Source organism: Oryctolagus cuniculus, chromosome 8 (assembly GCF_051225735.1).
Source record: "Oryctolagus cuniculus isolate XC-2025 breed Fujian yellow rabbit chromosome 8, ASM5122573v1, whole genome shotgun sequence".
NCBI classification, from domain to species: Eukaryota; Metazoa; Chordata; class Mammalia; order Lagomorpha; family Leporidae; genus Oryctolagus; species Oryctolagus cuniculus.
Genome location: NC_142874.1, coordinates 35,518,418 through 35,543,835, shown reverse-complemented (window position 1 = coordinate 35,543,835; position 25,418 = coordinate 35,518,418). Strand labels below are relative to the sequence as shown.

Here is a 25,418-nt window from a genome sequence, read left to right as displayed (position 1 = left end):
ATTCCTTAATGAGAATTGTCTAGCTAGTAAGTTTTTTGTTTTTTATTTTGTTTTATTTCTGATAAAAACCTGGCATGTGAACAAATCAGTAAGCAGAGAAGTAGAAAATAAAGAGTATGTACTTGTGGTATACAGAAGGAAGCTTCTAGGATAGTCCCCTAAATATAATCTTCCACTCCTGGCATTTGTGCCTTTTTATAATTTACAGTGGAGTCAAGCTGGGACTGTGGCTTATATATAGCAAAGACAATAGGTATTATCTGTGACTGGGTTGCTTTCCACGCTAGGAAACTTACACTCTTACTTGCTTGATGAGACATGTTGCCATGCTAAAGATCCACACAGCAAGGAACTGAAGTGATCCCCAGCTGACAGCCATCAAGAACTCTGCAAATTCAGTGACATCATCCTCAAGATACGGAGTCCTAAGATGAACCATTAAAGTAAGCTTGGAAATGGATTTGTTCCAGTCACCACTGTGCACACAACTTGTGAGAGACCCTGAAGCAGAGGATCCAGCCCACGATGCTCAGATTCCTCGCCCTCAGGAACTGTGAGATTGTAAATGTGGTTTGTTGTTAGCCAAGGTGTGATAATTTGGTAAATAGCAATCACTAACTAATATGGAGAAACATTCATATATTTGACTTACCTTTCTTCCCACATGACCTTCTTGTTTTTTTCCCTTCAGTCACTTTCACACACTTAAGTTAACGTCTACCTTCCCACCTAACATTCCCCCAAGAGAAGTATTCCATTACTCTTGTAGATCAGAATGGGAGGAGGTCAAACTTTCATATTACCTTTGAGCTGGCATGAGGGCATAGAGATGGTTATGGATATTCTCTTGCTGTTTGTCCTGCAATGTTTGAAGGTTATCTGCAAAAAATTGTCCTGCACAGTTCAGAGCACTGGTCATATCATTCAATGGGGTAGTCTGGAAGTACTGCTTCATGACCATCTAGAGCTAGATTATTTGTATTCTGTTAAAGATAAGATGGACAAGAACCTTAATGGCACATGGCCCACAGAGAAATAGTAAGACTGTGGAAGTTACAGAGCCAGGGATGGGCAATAGCCAGTATTTTTATAAACAAATGTTGAGCCAAAAATCCCAAGCTTGTTCAGTCTGATCCTAGAGTTGTTTGGCCTTGTCCAAGAAATATTGAACATGGTTTTTTACCTACCTAGCTTGGCCCCTAAAAATCATTCTTCTCAGAGCATGGCAAAAACATCCCTTCGAGCAGCAGTTAGCATGCCTAAAATTCACCTGTTTGGAAGGATGATCACAGCCAAAGAGTTTATTTGATTTTGGAGGGTGGAGATGGAAGCTGCGATCTGGGTATTAAGTCCATTTTAGTTTCATGGAGAGGTTAACAAAGATCTTGTTGCTGAAAATTATAGCAGCTGTTCCCGTGGTGAGCCCTGCAGCCCCAGCAAGGATGTTGATCCCCACCAGGATGAGGGGCAGGGAGAAACTCTTTTTTGAAGACCTAAGAAGTGGTATTTAAGGGAATTGGTATGGGGTAACAGCCATTGCCAGTGGATATAACAGGTAAGACACAATGTTGATAATAACTGGACAATGTTGATAATAACTAATTGGCCCCAGCCAATTAGTTGATAAGCATTACTAGACTTAAGTTCCACAGACAAAGTACACCCCTCCTGTAGGAGAGAGACATCCTGATAGGTGATGTATACTAAATTGGACTATTTGATTAACAGTATATTTGAAGTCTGTAAAATGAAAGATGTTTCGCCTAGTGGACTAAAATAAGGCATGTACTCTAGGAGGCATTATTTGTCTGATCTTTCAAGAACAATGCACACTGGGTGGTTTCAATGATAACCCAGGCCACTTTTACTTCTTCATGAATAAGGGGGCAATTATATATCCCTATGTTGCCCCAATAGGAATTGGTCATCAGAGCTAGATTCTACATGACAGAGTTTTTCCTTTGAAAGCTTCCAGTATAATTAAGCTGCTGTGTTGTAAATATGTTTGGTGGCAATGAGATATTAGAGTGGAGAAAGAGGGTTGAAAGGACAATGTTCAGTTTTTAGTGTTTATTGTGACTGTGAAGTTGCAGAATTATTTAGGGATCACACAGGATATTCCTGGGAAAATTCAGGCAGACAGAGGAGAAGGGGGCTATAGTTTTTAGGGTGAACTGTGTATAAACAGTCTCCATAACTAGGTTTGATAGGGTTTCTTTTTTAACTGTTGCATGTCCACCCTGATACTCAGTACAAGTTAAATAATATATGAACTCTTCAGACTGAGCCCATTCTCAGAGAGGTTGGTCTTGCCTCTCTGGATGAGCCCCATGCTTCTAAACAATCCAGCAAAAATGGCCATAAGAAGAGTTATATAATAAGCACACTGCACCTGTAGTGGCCTAATAAAGGGTGAAACATTATCTAGGAGAACAGATTGGAAGCATATTGGCATAAAGAGAAAAATAAGACTGCATCTTTCCTTATTCAGGCTCCTTTGAATGAATATGCATAAATCTACGGGCTCCATTGACCAAGGCCATTTTAGTCCAAAGTCTTTTTGGTCTTCAGAGCAGCATGGCTTTATCTCTATATAATGGTTCCAGCTGGAGAGTCCAGATACCCTTACTGCTGTTGTTGTGGAAAATAAGACTAGTCTGATACTTTCTGTGTAGCAGTGAGTTGGGACCTGGGATTGCTGTCATTCAATGTTTTAAGTAGAACTTGGGTTGGGATTTGTATAAATGTGGACTGGTATCCTGGCCCAAGTGAAACATGAGGTCTCAGATTGCCTTTTGAAATTGAATTACAAAAATAACCTATTTAGCAGTATTATTTTTTCCTGTGTCTAGTAGGATGTCTTAATGCAAGAAGGGCCATCCACAAAGAGCCTCAAAGAGGATTAGAGGGAGCTGGGCGGTGTCCTAATTCTGAGCAGGGTAATGGGAAGAACTAAAAGATAGTTTTGATTTGTTTCCTGACAAAGAAGTTTTTTTGTTTGTTTATTTTTTTCTTTGTTTGGTTGGTTTCGGGTTTTTGTGATTGCTGTTGCTTTGTTTTAATTTAGGATCTGGTTGACCTTTTCTATTTTACCAGAAGTCTGAGATGTCTAAGTGAAGTGAAGCTATCAGGTTATATGTAAGGCCTTGCAAATCCCTAGCAAAACCTGGGAAGTAAAAGAGATCCCATTATTACTTTGTAGTGAACTTGGGAGTAACTTCCTTTAGGAGTTGACCACATCCTGAACTCTTTCAGTCCTGTTAGGAAGGCTTCTACCCATCCAATAAAGGTATCTAGGAGAAAGAATAGATATGTTTAGCTTTGACAGGGTAGCATCTGTATAAAATCTATTTGCCAATCTTCTCCAGAGTAATCTTATATCTTCTGCATGTGTTTACCTAAGGATAGAGGTCTGGAAACTTGAGTATTCCTAATAATACAAAAACTCCACTTTTGGTAAACTATAGTTTTTATCAGGCCCTTTTCAGGAAACAATTCACCACATAGCTCTTTAAGTTTGTCTCTCAAAATGGCAGGAATCATGCAATTCTTCTATAATTTTACATTGTAATGCCTGAGGAATATCTGTAATTGCCTCTTTGTATATACCATCCTTCTTTTGTCTGCATGTATCCCTGCTCTTTGGCCCAGGCACCTTCCTCTGGAGTGCAATGAGAGATTGAGGTTTCCTTTGAGACTGTTGGGATTAAAGGGCATAAAATGTCACACTGAGTAGTGGCAACCTTTTTATGCATTAAGTCTGTAAAAGAGTTACCAAAAGAAATTCCATCAGACCCCTTTTTTACCTCTGCAGTGTTTGATTGCAATTTCTCTGAACAGATTTACTGCTTCAAAGAGTTTGAGAATCTGAGATCCATACCTGATAAGAGTGTCTTGGCTGTCAAATATGTCCCCTCTCCAGATAGCTACAAAGGCATGTAAGGCTCCTAAGGCATATTTTTTTGTCCTTGCCTAGTTTTATTGCCCTGATTAAGCTAATCAGTCCTACTAATTGAGTCAGTGTTCCTGGGGAAAGAGCACTGGCTTCAGTAACTTGCTGTGGTATGACTACTGTGAATTCCTAAAGCCGGTCCCATCTTTGATAAAGCTGCTACCATCTATGAACCAAACCTCATCTGCACTGCAGAGGCATTGGTTTTTAGGTCCCTTCTGCCAGCTAGGTAGTCTCACTAAAAGGATGAAAGGGACCATTTTCCCCTGAAACTGACATTTAGGTTCTGCATTTAAGGTGAAGCACTGTGTTATTTTGATGAGGATTTTCAAGGGTGAGGATCTGGCATTTTAGTATTCTGCTGCCTATCAGTCAATGAGAGCCTTTTATTTTATTTTATTTTTATTTTTATTTTATTTTTTTGACAGGCAGTGTTAGACAGTGAGAGAGACAGAGAGAAAGGTCTTCCTTCCACTGGTTCACTCCCCAAATGGCCACTGCGGCCAGCGCACCGCGCTGATCCGAAGCCAGGAGCCAGGTGCTTCCTCCTGGTATCCCATGCAGGTGCAGGGCCCAAGCACTTGGGCCACCCTCCACTGCCTTCCCGGACCACAGCAGAGAGCTGGACTGGAAGAGGAGCAAATGGGACAGAACCTGTGCCCCAACCAGGACTAGAACCCGGAGTACCGGCGCCACAGGCGGAGGATTAGCTTAGTGAGCCTTGGCGCTGGCCGCCTTTTTGTTTTAGTAGGGCATTTATCTGATGTGAGGTACAAAGGATGATTTCTTCCCCTAGTGTTGTTTTGGAGTCCTCCTCTGTCAGAAAGGAATCAACCACTATTACCCATAGGCAGTGAGGCCATTCTTATGCAACCATGTCCAGTTTTAGAAAAGTAAACAACAGGTCACTTAACCTTTCCCAAGTCCTGACTTACTACTCCGAACATAACCACCTGCCCCTTGTTAACATATAGCTGATAAAATTTATCTGGGGTTGGCGACACTAGCCCAGGGGACCTAGTCATCCATGCCTTTAACTAGGTAAAGTCTGTGTTTTGTTCTCTTTCCCAAGAGCAGCCCCTGTTCTAGCTTGCTGCTATGAGCATGATACAGGAGCTTTGCTATTTCTCTGTACCTGGGGATCTGTAATCTGCAGTATCCTGTTAGTCCAAGAAATGCTCAGAGCTACTTCAAAGCTGTAGGTGTAGTAATTTGTTGGGTAGCCTGTATCCTCTCTGGGACCAGGTTTTTTTTTTTTTTTTTTTTTTTTTTTTTTTTTTTTTTTTTTGTGCTTCATGGACACCTGATAGTCATGTTCTACCAGGAAATTAAAGGTACTAGTTAAAAACCTAAAATTGGAGTCTTAATTTGGGGACAAATGAGAAAGTCTTCTACTTATTAGATCATTTTCTCACCCCACACCCCTCAAGAGATAGGTCCTTGAGATCCTTTACAAGGGTCAGTCCTAATAGGTTGGGGATGTTTCTTAAACCCTTTGGCAACACTATCCAGGCTAGCTGTTGCTTTAAGCCTTATTTGCAAACCTATTCAAAGGTGAATAGGAACCATAGGAGGGGTATATAGAAATCTAAAAATCAGCATTCTTAAGAGCTAAAGAGCTAAAGAGCTTGCGCCATGGCTCACTAGGCTAATCCTCCACCTTGCGGAGCCGGCACACCGGGTTCTAGTCCCGGTCGGGGCACCGGATTCTGTCCCAGTTGTCCCTCTTCCAGGCCAGCTCTCTGCTGTGGCCAGGGAGTGCAGTGGAGGATGGCCCAAGTGCTTGGGCCCTGCACCCCATGGGAGACCAGGAGAAGCACCTGGCTCCTGCCATCGGATCAGCGCGGTGCGCCAGCCGCAGCGCGCCAGCTGCGGCGGTCTTTGGAGGGTGAACCAACGGCAAAGGAAGACCTTTCTCTCTGTCTCTCTCTCTCACTGTCCACTCTGCCTGTCAAAAAAAAAAAAGAGCTAAGACTTAAAACTGTTAGGTAGGAAGTCAGCAATGAGCTTCTGCATGTGTTACAAAGGCCTAAGGAGCTGACATCTAGGTCCAGCATCCGCATCTCAAAGTCATCCAGATAACCTTCCAGGTGCAGACCCGTGACTGCACTTCAAACGTCCTGCCCCTTCTACCCAATAACCATCCTTCCTCTCAGGTCCTCTAAGGCAGGGTGATGCCAGCCAGGCTTCCCCCTGTCTGATAACTCGGGGTGGGGGGGACTCAGAAAGGAAGTTTTTGTATTTACATCAAACAAGTCCTTTGTTTGGGAGGAGGAGAGGAAGAGGGGGAGGGAAGGCAAGACTCATCCCCTTAAAAACCCCGACCTAAATATGAACTGTACACTCTCTCTCAGGTCCTGTCTGGAGAGGTGCCCATCCATTCTCACAGATGTTCCTACCCTGATAAACCTTGCAATTTTGCTTTCCACTACTCTCTGTCTCACGCCTGAATTCTTCCTTGCATGTAGACAAGGGCCCTTTGCTTCTCCAGTAACAAAACCACTTAGTCTCAGGAGGTATATCCCCTAAGATTTTTAAGGGTTTAGCATGATGGGGTAAATAGATATTACTCTTTCATTAATGACCTATAAATCTTGAACTAATCTGTATTCTCCATTTTTCTTGTTTACTGGTAGAATACTCATATTGCAAGGGGATGTTAACAAACCTCTGCTGTGGCAATGTGTTGATTAGGGGTCAGAGGTCCTCTCTACTTTTGGCTTCATAGGGTACTGCTTTGAATTTTGGAAGCATATTAAGCTTAATAATCAGGTAAACCTTTAAGGTACAGCCAGATATGTTAAATTATTAGATCCAGACTTGTGGTTGACCTGTAGATCTATATCTTCATGTTGCATACTAGAAGATCTAAGATTACATAAGGCAATGGTGGTAATTTGGCTGTCCTCATGTGTGGAGAAGGCACAGAACTCATGTGCTTGACTTTCTAATTTCCTTAGAATGCCCCTTCCCAGCAGGAGTATGAGGCATTCAGTCATTAGCAAGAACTGTTGAGAAAATATGGTCCGGCTCCAGAGACATTTTAAGGAGGGCATGCAACTCCTAAGGAAGGCATCCCATTGATTCCCATTAACTGCCTCTCCTAGGAAGAGAGTTGCACCAAATATGAGGTTAGAACACAGTGGGTGGTTCCTGAATCGAAAAGAAAATTCATGTTCCTACCAGCAGCCTCAAGGGTGATCTTAGGCTCTGTAACCTTAATAGCAATGGTCAGCTTGGGGCCATGAGTATTGAAGAAGAGCTTCCTTAGCCTAGGGTCAAGAGGATCTGCAGTTCCAACCCTGGAGTCTTTCAACCCTCAGGACAATTCTTTTTCCAGTGACTCCATTTTTAGCGTGACTTTTGTGGGAATCCACTTTTGTTATTACAGCAAACATTAGTGCATGTTTACAACTTTGAAAAGATCTTTGTCATTAAGAGAAACAGTTTAAAGCATATCAAAGACATGTGAAACTGAGCAAGCAAGCCACCTAGCAAACCGAAGGGCGTTTGCATTACCTCAATTCTCTGAATCAATCTGCATTGGCTTACTTTAGTTAACAACATAAAGGCTTGTATACACGGAATTTACTCTTATTTTTATAAGACCACTTTAGCTGGAAAGCAAAAACATAAATACAGTATAGGTCTGACACCATTTATAACATTTTAATACACTTTACATAATCTGAATTGACTCAAGCAGCTGTTACTTTAACAAATTTAGAGTCTTATCCTTTGAGAGTTCCAGGGATCCGACTGGAAGCCCAAAGTTGGAAGACTCGGTTTAGAATTTAAGCTGTCAGAGAGTCAAACCATTTAGCCAAAATTAGTACATTTCTGATCAGTTGGGTAATCACTCAAACATTGAAAACAGATAAACAACGTAAACAACTTCACATTGCAGTTTTCCCAATCAAGACTATAATGGCAATAGAAAAACGCGAAACCTTGAAGACACGTGAATGCTCTCAGATGAGTCAGGGACAGCAGCACAGAAAAGAACTAGTCATCAGCGTATGAGCCCATTGCTTAGGTTTCCATTAACTGCTAAGAGAAAAACCCATCAGATTGGAAAGGGTTAATGGATTATGGGTTCTGGCTCCCTTAGGTAAGGCCAGCAGTAGTACTGAATTGGAGTTTGTTAGCATGTATTCTCATAGGTTGTCCATACATGACAATTCAAGGCTATGTAAAAGTAACTACCAGTGTAAAGTCTCAAAAGGTGTGAGCAAGTCATAAAAGGTTTTAAAATATTTATGATTTTAAAATATTGTTTACAGAGTTGAGTGCTAATGCCAAAATTACACTGACCTAAAGTTGAAATCTAATCTTCTGTTATAACAATGGGGGTTTTAAAAAATGTGTACTAATGTTAGTAAATATCTGGAAATGGTCTAAATCATAAATCTTGGAATCTGTTTTTGCAAAAACTGTAACGTCTGCTTTAACAGTGTCTGCTTAATCGATTACCCTGCCATTTCTAGAGTTAGGTCCTGTAAGCTCTTTCTGACTCTGTTAAATAGTTCCAAATTATGTATAAACGTGTTTCTTTCTAGCTGCTCCAGTCTCTGGCTCAGAAGCCAGATCCTTTAAAGAGGGACTGACAAAGTCTCCGTCCAGCTAATGCTGAATGACCAGGCATTGCTAGTTCACTGACCTTTTCTGTAATAATGCCTGGCCACAGTATAGGGCACCAAACAGCATAGCCAGAAAAAGAGGTTAAACTATAAAATAATGTAACAGCTAGATCAATTTTTCGGTGTATGCAGTAAATGGGCAGAACTTCCCTTTTAAACCAAACTGAGGGATAGATAGGAAGTTGCACTGATGATCTCAAAGTATGCAAGCAGGTCACCACAGTGGATCTTACCTAAAAGGTCATAGTTCTCATGGGCACGGTCTTAACTCGCAGGAAAATACTAAGTGTCAGAATTTGCCCATGACCATAGTTTTTCTAGCTCACCCTGATATTAAAAAGATCTCCAAAAATCAGGGTTGGGTTGAGCACCCCCTTGACTGACATCATAGAGGCTGCCTCCTTGGTCTACTTTATTAGAGACCAGGAGAACGAGGAGCAAGCAAGCAGCAGAGGACAGGCAACAGGCCAATCAATGGCTGCTTTACACGGTGATCTGCCATCAAGGAGACCCAGCAAGGCCAGTGCACCCCAAACGGTGCCTGTTGCTGATATAAGGAGCCAGGGCATTGGGCAAGCAGCTGTCATGACAGAAACTGCCTTCTGTCAGCTCTGCCAAGAGCAAGGCCACTGGACACGGAACTTCCCTGGGTGTCAAAGGACTCCTGGTTCAGAACCGCAGACCCTCTGGCCTGAGCTAAAAAGCCTTTGTCTCTGCCCAGCTTCCAGCTCCAGCCACTGCTATTGAGGGGATGGCCTAGGGTCAGTAAAACGCAAGTTGCCTATTTCTAACAGCCTCCTATTCAGCTCTCCTCCTAGTCTAGCCATGTAATGTAAGTCAACAGGGTGCCTCCCTTAAAGGAGATTTGCATCTCTTGCAATTCTGTTACAGCACTCCATGGATAGGTCTGGGCCTCACACACCCAGCCAGGCCTTAAAATCTATCCAATAGCATTAAGCTTAGAAAGCCCTCCCTGCCAGTTCCTAAAAACAGGGCTTTCAGTAACAGCTAACTCAGATAGTCCTGCACCTATTTGGACAGGTCCTCACTGAGGACTTAAAGGGCCTATCTCTTGAGGGGGGTGCACAATAGTCCATAATATAGATGGTTAAATGTGAATGATTTGTTAGTCTGTCTCCTTTCCCAGCCCGAGACTCTAGTCTTGATCACTGGCTTAACTTCCTAGCAAAACTAGCTACTGGGTATCCAGAGGAGAAAAAAAAAAAAAGCATTGCTAGTCCATTAGAGTGTTAATTATTTAACCCTTATCCTCACCCCTGGGGAGAGAAAACCTTCCCCAGAGAGGATATGGGCCATGCAGCAAATTCCTACTTCTGCAAACTTCAGGCAGTCCCAGTTTTCTCTATCAGGTTCCTAGATACAGGGAAACAGCACAGTTCCTAAACCAGGCTCTTGACAGGCAGCCAAAGCAGAGCCCCCTCCTTTGGGGAAAAGAGCAAACCACAGCCTTTGCTCAGCTGAAGGATGCTATGACTAAAGCCCCTGTGCTAGGACTGCCAAATCCAGGGAGACCCTCCCAGCTGCACATCACTGGGAGGCAGGGAGTCACCTTAGGAGGGTTAACTCAGGAACTGGGACCTGTTAAGCAACCTGTGGGCTACTTTTCTCTCACTGGCTCACAGATAGTAAGATACTAAAATATCAGGTCCTCCTTCTAAAAAAACCCTCAGGTAAAAATAAGGCATTATTCTACTCTAAACCTGGCTACACTAATGCCAGTTCCAGGGGAAAGTGGTCCCCTCCACTCCTGTACTGAGACTACAGACTTGATCTATGCCAGCAGAAGGGACCTAAGAGACAGCCCCCTGACTAACGCAGATGAGGTTTGGTTCACAGATGGAAGCAGCTTTGTCCAACGGGACCTGCTTCTCAGGGTATGCAACAGTTACAGCATGGCACGTTATTGAAGTGTGCTCTGCCCGCAGGAACTTTTGCTCAGTTAGCAGAACTGATTGCCTTAAGCAGAACTCTAGATCACACAAGGGATTTGTAAGGCATCTTCACTCTGCATGGAGACCTCAGTCTTCCGGTAAGGTAGAAAGAGCCAACCAGGCTCTATAAAAAACATCACAAATATAGAATTATGTGCTTGGTGAAAAGGTTTAAAAAAGTGTTATTAATAAAAAGGGTTAAAAAGAAAAGAGCTTTTTAAATAAGAAAAGGACATGGTTTGTAAAAATCCTGATGGCTAGTTTCCTCTAGACTGGAATGGAAATGATAAAATGTTTCAAGTAAGTTAAAGAAGGTGTGCGAAAGTCACAAAAGGTTATAAAAGAAAATAATCAAACATGCTAACTGCTGCTCCAGGAGGTATCTGTGCCATGTTCCAGGAAGAATGTTGTCTCTGGGTCAAACAGACTAGACAGGTACAAATCCAAATTCGTACTTTTCCTGGACAAAGCCAAACAGCTCCAGGACCAGGCCAAGCAGGGCTGGGATTTCTGGCCTGACATCTGGTCATGGAAATCCTGGCTATTTCCTCTCTTTGTCCCAATAACTTCTGTAATCTTGATGCTTCTCTTTGCACCGTGTGTTTTTAATGCCCTTGTTCGTTTTGTCTCTAACAGACTAAAAGCTGTTAAACTCCAGATGGTCATCAGACAAGGCTTCCAGCCCATTCCACTGTATGACCTGAGCAGCCCTCTGGACCGAGCAGCACAGTCTTTCCAAGGCCACTATCACACACCATAAGACAGATAGCAAGAGGAAATACCCAAATCCCCCTCGATGCCCACATGCCAGCTCTGAAGAAGTTACAGAAAACAGAACTCCACCCATAATCCCAAAGAAAAATTTTGGATATTACCTCTTGAGGGGAAAATGATAGGCAGAAAGTTAGGTATAAGCTTATGTGTGTATGACAAAGGCCTCTGGAGAAGACTTCTATGTCCAGCATATGCATATGCTGACAATGTTTCAGGGGCAGCCTGGTATTCACATTCTGCCCTACCCCCTTCTACCTGATAACCTGCCGGGTGGAGATCCCCGCCCCTTCTGCCTGACAAATCTTCCACAATCTCCCAGATGCAGCGCAGTATCTGCATTTCAGTATTGCAGAACAGGTGGGGGTTGGATCTCATTTTCATTGTGGGGGGAGGGGGTTATGTGCAGCCCTAAAAGAGAAATGTTGTACTGGGGTTGTTAGAGACTCCATGGCTGAACTCAGAAAGCGGCTGGGGGAACGACAACAAGAGAGGGAAGCGCGACAGGGTTGGTTTGAATCTTGGATTTCCCAATCTCCGTGGCTCACAACGTTGCTGTCAGCCGCATCTGGACCCTTAGCTGTTCTGCTCTTAATTGTCACTATCGGGCCTTGTATACTAAATAGACTTGTTACCTTCGTGCGAGAACAAATTGAAAATGTCAAACTCATGATCATCCGACAACAGTATACAACTCTCAGGGAGGCAGAAGCAGATGATCTCTAAGATTAGAGATCCTCACAACAAGGAGTGGGGAATGAAGAGTTAAAATTGTATATGTGCGGGTGTAAAAAGTTAAGCTTAAGGTTTAAACCTTCCTGGTGCAGCTGTGAAAATAAGACAGAGGTCACATAGTTTCCTTTCCCTACTCTTGTGGCTATAATGATGTAAATGGGGCCAAGCTAGATAACTGCTGCCTCCTAGGTGCTATCTTCCCGAGACCTTATGACCCTTACCGTTTGTTTAAGGACAGTTTGCTTAGGGCCCTTGCTTAAGGCCCCTTTGATCCTGGAGAAGTTACGAGGCTGCTTGCTCAAGCATTGCAACTGTAAGATAAACTCCCCTGCATTCTCCCAACATCTTACCCTCCCTTAATGACCTTTTGGTGGTCCCATACCTCCCCCCTCCCAGTACCGGTTATCTGTCCTGAGAAGGTGTTAATGGCCTTCCTGTGTTTGCCCACAGGTGTGAGATAAAGTCCTCTCCTCCCCTTGCGTGACATCCTGCCTTCTTGTGATACATCCTGACCCCATACCCCCCTTCCCTATACCCACTCATTTGTCCTGCTGTATAAAAACCCTGACCCTCAGCTCCTCGGGGCTGCTCTGTTCTTGCATGTTCAGAGAGCCCCAGCATGCTGGAAAAATAAACCCCTTGCTGATTGCATGAGAGTGTCTCTTGGAGTCGTTTCTCGGGTGGCTGACGCTTCTCGACCTTAACACTCCAGCTTCTCACAGTGATAACAGGTCTGTTTGGGTGTTGACTATCTTTGCCAGATTTCTCTAGCATCAGATCTCTGCCTAAAGCAGCTGGCTGTCAGTTGGGCCTGCTACCTATCTTTTCATTACTCTGTTGTCTTGATTCTGGTCACTGTTAAAAGTAGGTTATGCAAGCAATCTTTTGGATAATAGTTAAGGGGTTGCTTAGTCCAATCCCTAATTTATGAAGCATCATTCCAATATCAGAGGTGGCCTGAGCTAGAAATCTACCCTTTATCACTAGGTCCTCAGTGGCAGAATGAGATCTACATCAGTTTATTATGTATGGGCCTTTTTAAGACTCTTAAAAAGGTAGTAGCACTTTCCCTGGATTCCTGTTCTGTTGCTAATTCATTAAAGTTTATTGACTGTGTCTTGCTGGTATGCAATCCTGCCAGTACACAAGCCATCATAGGATCCTGGCTACCTTGTCCTCTAAGAGTATTATAATCCAATTAAGGGCAATCCATTGGTATCCTTTCTAAAAAGGGTATCTTTGATTTTGCCTTTGCAAGGCATTTGCATAATCACCGTAATGCTCTGCCACTGTTTGTTTTTCACTGTGAGTTAATTCGGTGCCCATGGGGAAACTATGTCCTTGTAAAACTAAACATGGCAGTCACCTTTTACTGCTCATTTATAAGTTTTTTTTTTAAGATTTATTTATTTATTTGAAAGTCAGAGTTATGCAGAGAGAAGGAGAGACAGAGAGAGACAAGAAAGAGAGAGAGAGAAATCTTCCATCCACTGGTTCACTTCCCAGTTTGCTGCAATGGCTAGAGCTACGTTGATCAGAAACCAGGAGTTTTTCCCAAGTCTCTCACGCAGGGGAAGGGGCCAGGCCAAAGGATTTGAGCTATTTTCTATTGCTTTCCCAGGCCATAGCAGAGAGCTGGATTGGAAGTGGAGCAGCCAGAACTCTAATTGGTACCCATATAGGATGCCGGCACTACAGGCGGTAGCTTTACTTGCTACACCACAGCACTGGCCCCCTGTTTATAAGTTTTTAAGACTCACGATTAAAACTTCCTATCCCTTCTGTAATTTGGCTTAAGTATTAAATTGAAAAGTGGACTTGTATTTTGATAGGGTCTTCCTTTCCTACTGCCTCCTGGAGGGTACATATTCCAATGATGTTTATATTGAGGGTTATTGTCCAAGTCCCTCATTGAGAGAGAGAAACCCCTATATTGGAAGGGAAGGGTATAGGGCATTTTTAGCTTTTGTAGGGGCATTGTCCCAAGGTGTTCATTCCTTTGGCTCTGCCTCATGGTAGGCTTTTAACAGTTGATTAAGTAAGGCTAGCATGGCTGGGTCTAGCCTACAACTCCAGCCACAGTTCATGATTTTCTCATAGTGCCACATTGGCCTTTACATAAAGGACTTCTGTCCATTTACCGTGCCCACTGCAAATAGATTTAGCTGTAAAATGGTATTATAAACTTAAGCTCCCATGTTCTTGCCATGTTTCTTAGTTCAATAATTTATATTGTGGACAGACAGTATTACAGGAGAAATTCTTGTTTTTTAAGTCTGTTTTTCAAACTATAGCCAATTTTTGAAATACATCCTAGTATCTGTATGCATGGTATAGTTGGAATCTCATCTGGAAGAGGATAAAAGAAAAATGTTGGGGGTTGGGGGTAAACAAGTGAAGTATCCCTGGAAGTCCCAGGAAACAAGAGGAACCAGGTACTCCTGTCTTGGCTTTCACTTGTGAAGAGCTAGCCTGGTTCATTACTTCTAGGCTTCCAGACTTAATTTGTCTTACTATGTAGCCTGATTGCATCTATCCCAAAAATCCCTTCATCTGGGGCCTTTCCTCCTATCTGGCTGCACCCCCTGCTTTTGATCTGCATTCTGACCTGGCAACACCTAGCTACTTAATGTTTAGCCTGTGTCCGTCCCCATTAATAGGTAAAATAATGTAGCCTGCAGTGGCCTGGAGGGCAGCTGTGCACTTTTCTCCTTCATGTGTCTTTTTTTTCCCTCTTACTCTGTTCCAAGCAGACCTGCAGCTGCAAACTTGAGAAGGTCAGGTAAGCACACTGCAGCAGGTGCAACTGCAAGGTAAACCCCCTTTCCTGACATCAGTGCCCTGCCTGGGGTGGAGACTCCCCATGGACCCATCGCCCTGACCCTTAGACAGATGGGTGACAACCTGCTCCCTAGGAGGTTTTAAACTTCCACGCTGGGATGTGCTATGTATCTAGGGTGGTGGTGAAGGATTGTGAGTGATGATGGAGGGGAGAATTGTGGGAGAGGATGCCAGGCCCCTGACTTAACACTGACCTGCTTATGGTCAGGCACCAGAGTTGAGAGAAACAGCACATACCTCTGCTACCGCCTGCACACACGCAGGCTGCACAACCTGAGCTTTCTCTAGTGGCCCTTTCTATTTTCCCCACTGAGCTGTGGTGGAAATGCAAAATGAGGTGCAATAATCGGGGTCTAGTATATAGCCATGGGGGAGAGTTGCACTCTGGAAATCCCATGAGTAGTGATTAACCCAGGCATGTAGGTACCACTGTTTGTAGGAGCAACCTAGAAGATTTTAGGTTTTCTTTTATTTGAAAGTCAGTGTTACAGAGAGAGGTCTTCCATCTGCTGGTTCACTCTCCAGATGGCCACAATGGCCAGGGTTAGGCCAAGATAAAGCCAGGATCCAGTAGCTTCATCCAGTCTCCATCACAGATAACAGTGGCCCAAACACTTTAGCCATCTCTCGCTGCTTTTCTCAGGCCTATTGCTGGGAACTGGATCAAAAGCAGAGCAGCTGGTACAGAAACTGGCACCTATACGGCATTGCAGGCAGTAGATTAACCCACTATGTCAAAATGCTGGCCCTGCCTGAAAGCCTTTCAAAGGCCCCAAAACACTTCTTTTCCTGTAAGACTACAATGATGCTGGATAAATCACAGCAGGATCATTGGATCTCTATATATGTTATACAATCTCCAAAATATTTATATCATATCAACAGTGTATCTGTATAAGCACAACATAAGTTTGACATAATTTTATAACCTGACAGTGCATTTCATATAATCCAAAGTAGCTTAAATAACTAATTTTACTTTAGGATAAGACAGATCCTTGGAGATTTCCAGAATCTGGCTGGAAATCTCAAAGTTCAAACACTTAATTTAAAACTTCACATCTAAAACATTGTTAGAGCTTTAAATCATTTGGTCAAAATAGGATCTCAGATTATTGTAAAAGTAATCATCTAACTGAATCATGGTGTTTAACCAGAGTTTTCAATTGGAGTTTTAACACAATCGCTCAAACATTTTAAGCTAGGCAGATAACCTTAACTCATTTAAAAATAAGTCCTCTCCAAGCAATCAAAACTTAATAAAGACAGCAGAACACAAGAAACCTTCTGCGTGACACACAAGATCCTCGTTTCATAGGTCACTTACAAAAGCAAAGAAAAATTTGAATGAAATGATTAACACATGACATGCCATTACTTGAAACAATTTAAATATGTCAAAAAAGGCCATAGTTTGAGAGTCAAGTAGCCCTGTTATTTGTACTTCTCGGATACAGGAGCTAAAGAAAAAAGTGACCAATTAAATACAAACTGTGGAAAAGGAGGAAACCACAGTCTAGCAAATGAGTTGAAAGGGTTAAAGAAAAACAGGTTTTGACCTTAAAAGATCAAAGCCTCCCTCAAACTTAAGCAGAAAACTTTTTGTTTCTTTCTTATTATAGAGATGGCTGAAATTGGGTGTTGGTCTCAGTTGCAGCATCCCTGATCTCCCGACATCAGAGACAAAGGAAATAGCATGGCAGCAGACATACAATGGGCAGGCCATAAGAAAAACGAGAAGGGCTAAGAGGGATGTAGTAACAGGATAAGAAAAGAGGGAGAAGTAGGTCTCCGTCTCTCATAACACATTCCTAACACGGCAGCACGCAGAGAATAGACAAGTGTGTGCTTTCAGAGTGTGCTAGTGGTGTGTGGACATTGTCGTCAGGCCAGTGGGTGCCTAATGCAAACTTCTTGATCCCATGCCTTGCTCATTTTCTGTGGAAATCTTGCACCAAGAACCCTACATTGCTCAGTCTGTGCCTGCATGCATATCAGAGTCAATGACTGCCATGAGATGATAGACAAGGCAGGAGAAAGGTTAGAGTATGCCAGACATGGAGCATTCGTGAATCCTGTAGGTGAGGTTCCTTGGATTTATATGGCTCCAGATCCCTCTTGGCTGGCTCGCCAACGAGATGTTACCAGACAGTTGGAAGAGAAGTTCTTGTCCCACATAATAATTTCAGATGTGAGACAGAGATTGGCTCTAAGTAAGCTAGCAAAGTTGAATGTAGCAGTATACCTGATACTACAGGTATTTGAGGAACGGAGACTCCACTCTGCATTTAGATGGGGGTTTATATAGGTATGAGATTCAATTCTTCCTGCCATTTCTCCTTCTCCATCACTCCTTTTTGGGGGGGATTGTTTCTGGGCATTAAATTTGTGAGGTTTCACCTGGACTTTAGCACACTGTTTGATCAGACCAAATAGTCCCTTTGGCACCAGGCCAGGAAGATTCCCCTGGGATGTCTCCAAGGGAAAGTTTGAGAACCCCTAAAAGGTTATGAGACATAAGTAAGACTTTTGACTTGTAAACTTCAGGCTGCTTTCAAAGCACCCTTCCAAGGATGTTATATTGTTTCCTTCACAGACTTGTCTTTTCCCTTCAGCCTCTTCCACACATAGGCTAACATCTACCTTTTTGTATCTAACAAGAAATGCAAAAAACAAAACAAAACAAAAAAAAAACTGGCTGTTAGAGATCTGAAGGACAGGATGTAGAAGAATATGAAGTGGATTAGTGGATTAATGTAATGCTTTTGTTCCCCTGCACTTTCACAGACTTTCCGTAAGTGAATCAGAAAATGTTTTTAGTTTCTTTTGAGCATAGATTACTACCTATAAAAATAATTGCATTCTCTTGACAATGAAATCTTTGAGTCTTAATCCATCACTGGAAACTTTGTTTCCTACAGGCAACATGTCAATAGCATGCATTCCTAGAATGACCAATATGTACATAATATAATTCATACATAATTCTGGGAAAAATGGCTGTGTCATGCTCCTATGAGACCTTTTCCAAAAGTAGTTCAGACGTCATAAACTATATTCAGTCTACTTAGTCCACAGTGTGTTATAGAAATCGTACTTTCTAACTAGTTCATACTATTTTACCACTGCTCTCTGACTTCTAAAGTATTTTCATAACAGATTTCGGATTGCAATGCAGTTAAAATTAATAATTTAGCCAAACTCTATGTTCTTTTTTATCTTTTTGAGCCTGTGTGGGAGGTTTGTAACTTCTGTGCTCTAGAAACCTCTAATTGAGCATGAAGCAAGCTGATCAATCGCTATGTTATAGCCACAGCAATCCTGTGTTCTCTCTGCCTGATGATGCAAAAGCACATCAGTATATGTTTTTCCTCTGAAATCGTAGCATTGGACAAGGCATATTTTTCAGAATTTGGAATAAGCCTGTACCAGTTCCCCCTTGTAACATTTGTAGTTTCTTCCACTGTTTTTGTCTTTATACAGATAAGTGCAAATCTAGAAAATTTGCTATGGGCAAACATTCTAGATAAAGGATTTTCAGGATACTAATATCAGCCGTCTGCTGGTTATAGACTTGATATGATACACTAAAGTAGAAAATAGTTCACAAGTTGTTTCCTTTTTTGCTTTATTAATTTTTAAATACTGCAAATAATGCATAAAAGTATAAAGAGTTCCATGAACACTTACAATTTAAACATTTTGTGTTTGCTTTTATGTAAATATTATATTCCCAAATCTGTACCCATTTACGTCTATATCACTAGTTTGCTACTCAGCAATTCTTGCTATTTAGTCTTTCTATCCTTCTACTTTCATAAAAGCTCCAAATTGATTGGAGGGCAATTATAGCTAGAAAAAATTGCTAAAATACAATTATGTGAATTGGGAAGATTTTGAGGTTGTATGTGCTTAGTAAACCTTTAAAGAAACCTGTTGGATTACATATCTAGCTCCCAGTCCTCTAATTATTCTCTCTCACTACACCAGTATGTCCTCTCTTAGCATTTTTAAAAACTGATGATCATTTTTAAAAACTGATGATTATTTGTTAAATTTTGTATCTTGCCCTTCAATATAAGCAGCTAAAGATAGGGACTACGTGTGCATGCTTGTGCATGAGGGTATACACATGAGCTTTTTATGATTATGATAGAACAGAGACAATAAGTCATTAAACATGCATTGTCTATCATGTGATATTGGAAGACACTCAATATGCTATCAAATGATTAGATTATGCAGAAATGGGAGAAGACTATTCTCAGTAAGTATCAGTGCCACGATGGTGGCCTGTGGCCCCTGATTACATTGGAATGTGGTCCATTGAATTACACTTTGCAAAGCCTTGGTCTCAGCACCTGGAAGGGTCAACTGAGCAGGAAACTAGGATGGTGTGGGTGCTCTAGAAAATGTTGCTGCAGAGCTCAAAAATAGGAAACTGTACCACTAAGGTGCCAGTACTAGGTGTTGCCTGGCAGTCAATGAGGAACAACTGAAAATCTTTATAAAATCAGGTCTAGAGTCTCCAAGGTTAACGGGGCAAAAGTAAGTCAAACTGTGGAAGATAAGATTTCATTTCCCAACAGAAATAATCAAGATTTGTTAAAAAAAAAAAAAAAAAGAGATTCAGGCCCATCTACCTTATCCCTCTGTGATGCCAGAGATTTGATGATTAAAATGTTCAGAAGAAATCAGATTTCATAATTAGAACTCCTTCATAGCCTGTGAAATCAAGAGATGCTGAGGCCTTAAAGAAATGTACAAATTATGTTTTGCATTCCCCCTTAAGTGATGTTCTCCCTTACCTTTAAGGTCCAATGAGAACGTGGGTGCTATCAAAAACTAAAAATCAGTGGGTATGACTAAGTGGTGTACTTATCATTTGCACCCTTAGTATAATTTGTATGATGAAACTTGGGAAATATACCTATTACCAAATAAAGAAGTAGATTAAGAGGCATGTCAAATAAAACAACAGAAGGCCATGGAAGAAGGCAGACGAGAGCACCTTGTTATAATGCCTATATATGAGGGGAACTTCAGAACATTTTTAGCAAATGGAACTAAAAGACAAATTTGGTGAAAACAGTTTGAAAAATCCATGGAGATTTTCACATAGCATCCGTTTTCCATTACCTTTATGAAGATTCCCTCATATGCATGTATTTAAAAATTTTGCAACAAAATGCAAGTATCTTTTTTGTTTGTTTTTATTTTTAAGGCAGAGCAACAGAGAGGAGAGAGATATTCCATCTGCTAGTTCACTCCCCAGATGGCCCCAAAAGCCAGGGCTGAGCCAGGCCCATTATAGGAGCTAGGACTGCCATTTGAGTCATCTGCTGCCTCCAAGAGTGCAGGTTAGCAGGAAGCTGGGTCAGGGTTGGTATTGCGAGCAGTGGCTTAATTCAGCATAACATTGGCCACCAATTATCCTTTATTTTTTCCCATGAATGTTTAGAAATACTCTCTTAGTTTCCCAGTAGCTAGATTTGTGAGGCAGTCATTCAGCACAGTGGTTAAGATGCCAGTTGGAACACCTGCATCTCCTGTCAGAGTGACTGGGTTCAAGTTCAAACTCCTCTTTCAAATCAAGTTTCCTGAGAATCAATGCCCAGAGAGGCAGAAGGTAATGGCTCAAGTACTTGGATCCCTGCTCCCATGTGGGAGACCTGGACTGACCTTCAGTCTCCACAGAGTAGAGCAGAACAGGCCAGCCTGGGCTATTGCAGACACTGCATGTCTGAAGTAGCAGATGAGCAATCTCCTTCTTCTGTGTATGTGTTCCTCTGCCTTTCAAATAAATAAAAATAAATATCAAATCCTAGTTTTTTTCAGAAATAAAAATAGCTTATAAAGTCATTTCTTCCAATTATTTAAATATTATATAAAATATTAGTGACATAAGAAAAAGTAATTTTATTCATTGCCTGACTAACTGATTATTAGGATTATCCTAATCCTACTTTTTCATCAACTTGTTCTATATAAAACAAAATTAAATAGACAATTACTGCATTAATTTGTGTTATGCAGAATCAATATATGATAATAAATAATTATACTATAATTTTTCTTTTATATAACTAAATATATTGATATTTTATATAACTGAAATAAATTGATATAACTAAATTTAAAGTTATTTAAATAAGTTTACATAACTAAAATTATTTTATATTTTATATAACTAAAATAAATTGATATATAACTATATCAATTCAAGGAGACTTCAAAAAATTCTGTGAAAATGCAATCAAAAGTTTGTCTTATTGCAAACAATATTAACAGTGATAAAAATATCTGACTAATGACCTATTGCATAAATAGATAGACTATTACTTGTCCTTCTCTGAACAAATTTTGTATGGAACTCAAATCCCCACCATCATACACACACTCACACACTCACTCATACACTGGTTCTGAGGCCAGATGTGTAAAGAGAGGGAGGACACTTCTGTAATATGGTTGAATACCATGATACTCTATTCAAGACTTAACCTTTTAATCTGAATATAGTATACATGAGCTACACACTGGAGTTGTTTTTGAAAGAATTATTTAATTTGTTTGAAAGGTAGAGTTATTGAGAGAGAGAGAGGGAGAAACAGAGAAAAAGATTCTATCCACTGATTCACTCCCCCAAATGACGACAATGGCAGGAGCTTGGCCAGGCCAAAACGAGGAGCCTCAAACTCCATTCTGGTCTCTGATAATGGTGACAGGGACCCAATCACATGAGCCATCTTCTACTGCCTTCCCAAACAGATTCTCAAGGAGCTGCATCAGAAGGTGAGTAGCCACAACGCAAACTAACACACTATTGAGGGATGTGGGCCTGGCAAGCAGTGGCCTAACCCACTGAGCTGTGACATGTGCATTTAAATAAATTTAATAATAAATAAATAAATGAATACAAATAGGGAAAGAGAATCATATGTGTTATTATAATTAAGATTCATTTGCATATAGCAATACTTTAGACTTAAAATTATAAGTAGTTGAAACTGTTTCCCATAAAGCTAAAAATAGAAGTCTGCACTTTACAAAGAGATACATTATTTTTCTTTCCATATTGCCAAATGATTCTTAACTTTGGTAGTAATTTTCCAGAGTTCTTTTATTAAATAGTAACTGGTACATAGGAATGATTTTAGATTGTTTACTTGTCAGCCAAAAACACCTCAAAGCTAAACGTTAGAAATCACTAAGAATAAAAAGAGCATCTCTGAAATTTTCATATGAGGCAATAAAAATGTGGTTCCATTTAGGGAAAAAATCAATTGACAGGCATCTTTTGAAGAATACAGTTATTACCTCAAGCAAGGAACACATAAGAGACAAATTTCTTTCTGTTTTGCCTCTTCTTAAATTTGAAACGTTCTCAACAACTGTTTTTCAATAAACCTAGAAGTGTCTTAATTTTTAAATATAGCTAGATAAAAAGTGCAAACATATAAACAGTATAAATATTAAAGATAAGAGCTGTTCTTCCCACCCAACAGTGTGAATCTTTTCACCACATTCCTTTCTAAATCCCAAGAAAATACCATCTTCATAATCTCAGACATATGCTACACTAAAAACACATGCCTTGATGATAAAAATACATTTAGAAACAGAAATTTCTGAATTTTAAAGATGAGAGCACGTCAATCACAAAAGTGATTGACCTCGTGGAAAAACAGGAACAAATTTTTAAATTATGATATGATATATAAATTCATCCTGTTTTATGTGGTGAATTAAAATCACTACAACAGTAAAAGCTCGGTTGCTACCTATTGCTTGCTTAATATAGGAGATAATAATTGGGTCTTTGAACTGTTGATCAGAGGGGACAGGCCAAAATTAGATAAAAAAAAATGCTTCAGTTATGTGAGTCCCATTCCTCAACACTTATTACCGGGAGAGGGAGAGAGAGAGAGAGAGAGAGAGAGAGAGAGAGAGAGAGAGAGAGAGAAATCAGTTCAAAAGATAGGAAGTCTGTGACTGCAAATCTGTCCTTGCAAGCCATTTCATGATTTATGTATACTTTCTCATTCATTCTGCCTAATTTTCAGAAGCACATTTGTATAATTAGGTATTTGTAAAAAAATGATAAAAATATTCATGTTATTCTCATCAAATAAATTTTTCAATCCCTATCATTGATTGTACAAAATGCAAGGATTTCAGTTTCAGTTCTTTTCATCTTATGTGTATTGAAACAAGCCTGCCTTTTGCTCCTCTCTCTGGTACTGAATGAAACATGTCCCAGTCCTGGAACGTACAGTATGTCCTTCTTTGCGAATTTTTTCTATGCCTTCCATCTTTCCTTTTTCTTTTAACACTGAGTGGCTTATTTGAGGGAGAGTGGGCGAGAGAATATTCTTCAATTAAAAACTTAGTTTTCTTCCCAGTGCTCCACTGCCCTCTAGTGGCTCAAAACAAAACATTTGGAGGCTTCCACCATCTGGAAAGCAAAAGACACCATTTTATGCTTCGCTGAGAGACTAGGGACGTTCATGCTGGGTTATTACAGTGATTTTGGTTTCACCAGGAAAAAAAAAATAAAACATAGTCTCTGAATCTAGCCAATAATTTTATGCCATATGCCTGAAACATTTTAAAATACTTGAATCCTTTTTTGTACATGCTTGATTTTTATTACTTTCCATATTTCTTCCTTTCTCCCCTACTTCCTTGCTCCTCCTATTTCTTCCTTCCTGTTTTCCTTCCTTTACAGAAAACATGATTTTATTTCTTGAAAGTGTTAGGGGATGTGAGGGGTGCATTCGCTGGGGATGTTGCAAAAATAATCAACCACAAGTGGGAGTTGCTCAAAGTAAAGGTCTATTTACTTTTTTGAGTACAGGAACCTCTAGGAAGGTGAAGAAACAGCCTGTCAGAGAGGTCGTTTGCCAGTGCTTTTACAGGCATGTTTGAGGGATCTTCCAAGATGTAGAAAAGGGAGAATGGGAGGGACTTTCCTGCTTGTAATATACAGCTTCAAACCTTGTGTGTTCAAAAATCTCTTGCAGGTTATCATGTCTGTAATAGTCTGGCTTCCTCTGAGTACTGTGTTGCAAGATGAGCTTTCCTGTCACATCCTCTGAAAATGAAGCTCAAGGGCGTAAACTGTTTTAGATTCTCTGCCTTTTTTCTTATACCTTCTTCTTGCTTAAAATTTTACACTCTTTCTTCATTATAAAAGTAGGCTTTGAGGTTACTTAAAATCCATAGTTTAAAATTTCATTGCTTTAGAAATTTCAAATTCTTTCCCAAAAATTTTTATAGAGATACTTTGAGTGTAAACTGATTTTGAAATCCATGCATAGGTTTTTCGTAATATGTGTTTTCCATAAACTTTTTGAAAAGCCCTTGTATAAATGGATTTCAATTTTTTTGCACCAAAATAAATATATTTTAGTTCCATTTTCCACAAACTTTTGGATGCGCTCTCATATTACAATCTAGATACTAGATTGGACAGAATCCAAAAATAAAATACCATGTTTAAGATTTTAGGCCAGCGCCGCGGCTCACTAGGCTAATCCTCCGCCTTGCGGCGCCGGCACATTGGGTTCTAGTCCCTATCGGGGTGCTGGATTCTGTCCCGGTTGCACCTCTTCCAGGCCAGCTCTCTGCTGTGGCCAGGGAGTACAGTGGAGGATGGCCCAGGTGCTTGGGCCCTGTACCCCATGGGGACCAGGAGAAGTACCTGGCTCCTGCCATCGGATCAGCATGGTGCGCCGGCTGCGGCGGCCATTGGAGGGTGAACCAATGGCAAAGGAGGACCTTTCTCTCTGTCTCTCTCTCTCTCTCACTGTCCACTCTGCCTGTCAAAAATAAATAAATAAATAAATAAATAAAAAGATTTTAAATTCCTCTATTAGAAACTCCTATTTGTGAGTTGACTATTTCCATAAAAGTAACCAGAAGACCAAAAGGTATAGACATTCCTCATTTTACATAAAAGAGACCCAGTTTAAAATTCTCATTGTGTTGTGTTTTCCCCAGCACCCCTTTTGCTCTCAATAGAAATTGCTTTGTTTAAGAAGTTATCTGGCCACATGGCCACTCTCAAAGCTTATTGCTTAAATCTCCTAAAAGCAAGCATAGTGTTGTTCTTTCTCCACCCCTGGACTTTATTAAGTAGTAGTAACTAAGATGAGGAGAAAAAAACAATTAAAATATTAGCGAACTGTCACCAATCATAATAATTTAATTCATTTTTAAAAGATTTATTTATTTGTTTGAAAGGCAGAGTTGCACAGAGAGAGAAAGAGAGACAGAGATAGAGAGCATGTTTCCATCTGCTGACTCGCTCCCCAACTGGCTGCAACCACTAAGACTGGGCCAGGCTGAAGCCAGGGGCCAGGAGCTTCATCCTGGTCTCCCATATGGGTTCAGGGACCCAAGGACTTGGGCATCTTCTGCTGCTTTCCCAGGCACATTAGAAGGGAGCTGGGTTGGAAGTAGAGGAACCAGCACCCATATAGAATGTTGGCTTTGCTGGCAGCATCTTAACCTGTTATGCAC

General features: G+C 40.9%; 1 pseudogene; it reads right to left on the bottom strand.

The window, feature by feature from the left end:
• Positions 1 to 961, bottom strand: part of LOC100346900 (N-alpha-acetyltransferase 15, NatA auxiliary subunit-like) — a 56,714-nt pseudogene extending 55,753 nt beyond the window's left edge.
• Between the last annotated feature and the right edge of the window lie 24,457 nt (positions 962 to 25,418).